The 4,627-nt window shown below is 34.7% G+C and overlaps 1 pseudogene; it reads left to right on the top strand.

Annotated features, from left to right (window-relative positions):
* Positions 1-1,243: 1,243 nt before the first annotated feature.
* Positions 1,244-4,201, top strand: LOC101019377 (annotated as a pseudogene).
* The last annotated feature ends 426 nt before the right edge of the window (positions 4,202-4,627 follow it).

Genomic DNA, 4,627 nt, shown 5'->3' with positions numbered 1-4,627 from the left:
GCATTGTCTTTTTTAGTGTTTTTGATTAATAAGAATTTTAAATTTTATTGTAGTTGAATCAATCAGTTCTTTCATAGATGATGCTTTATTTTTCTTGTTTAAGAAACCCTCCTTTATACTATCATATTTGGGATTAAGTTAAAAAAAACAAGAAGCCCTCCTTTATTCTGCATTCATAAAAAATATTCTACATTTTCTTGTAACACTTTCAATTTTTTCTTTTTTAATGTTAGGTTTTTAATCCCCCTAAAATTTAGTTTTTGCTTGTGGTGCAAGATAGAGATCAGATTCTTTTCATTACATTACCAATTGTCCTAGCACCATTTATTAAATTATTACCCTATTATTCCCTGCTGATCTGCACTGTCGACTCTGTTACACAGTAAGGTTTCGTGTAAGCATTGATCTGTTTCTGGGTTCTCAATTTTGTTCACTAATTTCTTTATACCTGCCAGAAAATACAATCTTGATTACTGTAGCCATATAAGAAGACTGGATACCTACCAGAACAAATCCCTCCACCTTGCTCTTCTTTAAACTCATCTTAATTTTCATGGCTCTTCGCTTTTCACTATAAATTTTTAGAATCAATGTGTCAAGCTCCACAAAATACTATAAAGTTTTTAATTGGAAGTACATTTAATTTATGAATTAATTTATAGAGAACTTATAATATTATAAGTTCTCTATAAATTATAATGTTATAATTATATTATATAATATTAATATATAATAAAACTTATAATATTAACTTATAATATATATTTTATATTATATATTATATATTTTATATTTTATATTATATAATATAATATATAATATATATTATAACATTTAATTTTTGAATTTATAGATAACTTATATTATAATATTAAGTCTTCTTATCTATGTACATGGTATATATCTCCATTTATTTAAATTTAGCTCTAACTTTTTTCAATAAAGGATTTTAAACATTTCTTCACAAATGCTATGCTCATATTTGGTTAGATTTATTCTTATGCTTCTTATGTCCCTTAAGGTATCGCAAACCTTTAAAATTTCATTTTCTAGTATCTGTGACTGGTGCACAGAAAGTGAATAATTTTAAAACTTTGACCTTTATATCCAGAAACCTTGCAAAACTTATACTATAATATTTGAAGAGTCTCTTATGTTGTCTTAATCTATGATAATTTACTCTACAAATTTTATTTTATCCTTTCCAAACCTTTTACTTTTTTTTTTTTTTTTTTTTTTTTTACCTTTCTTAAAGGGTTGGCTAGTCTTCAGCACAATGCTGAATGGAAACTGTGCTGTTGGATCCCTTGCCTTTTCCTGAATTTAAATCGATTGCTTCTAACATTTTCCTATTAAATATAGTGTTTGCTGTATAATTTTGTATGTTTTTTATCCCTTTATCGAGTTAAGAACATTCTGTTTCTTCTTTCCCAATTTTTTAAAAATACAAATGACTGTTAAATGTTTTCAAATGATTTCTGCATGTGCTGATGACCAGATGGTCCTTTAATGTGAACCATCTTGGTATTCCTGAGATATAATCAATTTAATGATTATATACATTTATATATATATACACACATATGGTTTGCAAATATTTTTGTTTCTGCATCTATATTAATGAATGAGAATGGTGTGTAACTTACATTCCTCATGGTGTGCATGTCTATTTTGCATCAAGGACTTCGTAGCTTCATGAAATGAATTGATGAGTGTTTCTTAATCTATTAGCTTCCGGAAGAGTTTGTGGAAGTTTGAAATTGTTACCTGACAGACTGTTAGAGCTCATTGCTAAAATTGTGTAGGATGGGTGTTTTGAAGGTAAATATATTTTAAAGTACTGATCCCCATTCTTCAAATGCAATAAACGATTTAAGTTTTCTATTCTTGATTCAATGATAATAAATAACACTTTAATAGGAAATTGTCCATTGCATTTAAGCACTCAATTTGCTTTGCATAAAGTTATTTGTGGTACTGTGTGTTACATCTGTGGCTATTGTTCTTTTATATTTATAATGTTTTGTATTTGTGTCTTCCCTTTTTTACTTTGTCAGTCTTGCCAGAGGTTTTTTTATATAGTCTCTTCGATCTTTATTGTATATTTCTTCTCAATTTTATTAATTTTTGTGCTTGGATTATTTCCTCCTTTTCATTTTCTTGCTTTTTATCATTTTTAGTATTTCTTATTTTCTATATAAACATCAAAGTTATAAATTGCCACCTGCCAATACATATACACATTTTCAGCAGTTTTACTATGCTATGCATAGATATGGTTTTCTTCGTATTCTTACTAATTAGAGTACACTGAGATTTTTAAATCTGTAAATTTATATCTTTCACCAAATTTTGAAAATTTCAGCCATTATTTCTTCAAGTGTTTTTCTGCCTAGTTCTCTCTTTCTTCTGTTTCTGAGACTCAAATTATACATATGTTGGACTTTATGCTCTGGTGCCCTCAGTCCCTGAAGCTGTGTTCAATTTTTTAAAATAAAATTTAGCTTTTCAAATAGTTTTAGGCTTGTAGAAAAAATTGTGATGATAATACCGAGAGTTGCCATATGCTCCACACCCAGTGTTCCCTATTATTTTATATATTATGATACATTTGTTAGAATTAATGAACCAATATTGATACATTATTTTAAACTGAAGTCCCTACTTTGTTCAGATGTCTTTGGTTTTTACCTTCTTCTGTTCCAGGATCTCATCCAGAATCCCACATTACATTTATTTACCATGTCTCCTTAGGTTCCTCTGGGCTTTGATGATTTCTAAAACTTTCCTTGGTGGTTTTTTTTTTTTTTTTTGGCCTTGACAGTGTTGAGGAGTACAAGTTAGGCATTTTATAGAATGTCCCTCAATTGGGATTGGGATTTATGTAATTTTTCCCCTCACAGTTAGATTAAGGCTTGGGGGAGGAAAATCACAGAGTCAAAGTGACATTTTCATCACATCACGTTAAGGGTACATACTATTCACATGACTGATATGGTTTGGATTAGTGTCCCCACCCAAATCTTGTATCAAATTGTAATCCCTGGAAGCTGCAGCAGTAGTTGGAGTCTAAGGACTCTTATGACAATCTCCAGGTGCCTTCTGAGAGAAAAGGGGAGGATGCCACTGGAGTCATCTTCCTTTTCGATGCCACTATCTTTCCCTTCTCTTTTACCCTCAGTACCAGACGATACTAGTTCTTCCCTTTCTCCAGTGTCTTACATCACTTCCCAGGAGATGAAGTGTATTCTTCACTGATTTGCCAACTAGTCAGGTCCCCAGTGTGAATGTTTCCTGCAGGACCTGGTAGCTAAGGCAGTGCCAGGAAAATTACAGCCACTGCCAAATAGTCTGGTATAGCTTAGTGTGTCCAGGGCAAATGGACCGCCTTGTATCTTTGAGTGCCACCTATGTCTTTGGGATCAGTGGTCTCAAGGCTAGGCTGAGCAGGAATGCAATGAATTTGTCAGGCAGCTGGAGTTCCATGAGCCAGACTTCATGGCAAAGTTTGACCAAGCAGTGGCTGCTACAGCTGGTAAGGACTGATAGGTATTCAGACCAAAGAAGATAACCGCAGCTGATGAAGCCAAGGCCATGACTCTACGATGAGAACTCAATTCAAGCGTGTCACCTAAAAGTCTGGAACTGGTATTCCAACCAGCATACTGAACTCACTGACCAGTACAGGCATGATTATTTCAACATTAATAGCATGCCAACTAGGCTCCTACTGTAAATGTTTTCATTCTAAGCAATTCAGATCATCGGTCCATCTTCTAGTTTGCTTCTTTCCAAGAGATGTCAAAGAACAACAAGAGATGCCTCAAGAACCTGATGGCTTCTTCTGCAACTATAACCAAAAGGGATCTACACATTGTAACTCAAACCCACTGCTGGCTCATGAAGTATGGAAAGTAGAACCCTTTTTCCCCAAAAATAAGACAGGACAATAAAAGTTCATATTTTTACACTAAAAAAAAAAAAAAAAATTGTAATCCCCAATATTGGGGGTAGGGCCTGGTGGGAGGTGATTGGATCGTGGGGGTGGTTTCCCATGAATGATCTGGCACCATCCCCCTAGTGCTGTTCCCATGATAGAGTTCATTTTCACGAGCTCTGTTAAAAAGTGTATAACACCTTTCCCCTCTCCCTCTTCCTCCTGCTCTGGCCATGTAAGATGTGCCTGCTTCCCCTTCACCTTCCACCATCATTGTAAGTTTCCTGAGAACTCCCTTGGTGTGGAAGCCACTATGCTTCCAGTACAGCCTACAGAACCGTGACTGAATCAAATCTCTTTTCTCTATAAATTACCCAGTCTCAGGTATTTTTTTTTTTTTTTTTTGAGATGGAGTCTCGCTCTGTTGCCCAGGCTGGAGTGCAGTGGCATGATCTCAGCTCACTGCAAGCTCCGCCTCCTGGGTTCACACCATTCTCCTGCCTCAGCCTCCCGAGTAGCTGGGACTACAGGTGCCTGCTACCACGCCTGGCTAACTTTTTTCTGTATTTTTTAGTACAGACGGAGTTTCACCATGTTAGGCAGGATGGTCTTGATCTACTGACTTTGTGATCCACCCACCCTGGCCTCCCAAAGTGCTAGGATTACAGGCATGAGCCACCATGCTCGGCC

Source organism: Papio anubis, chromosome 13, assembly GCF_008728515.1.
Source record: "Papio anubis isolate 15944 chromosome 13, Panubis1.0, whole genome shotgun sequence".
In the NCBI taxonomy this organism is placed as follows: Eukaryota; Metazoa; Chordata; class Mammalia; order Primates; family Cercopithecidae; genus Papio; species Papio anubis.
Note: the sequence above shows the minus strand (reverse complement) of the source record. Positions and strands in the feature narration are given on the sequence as shown.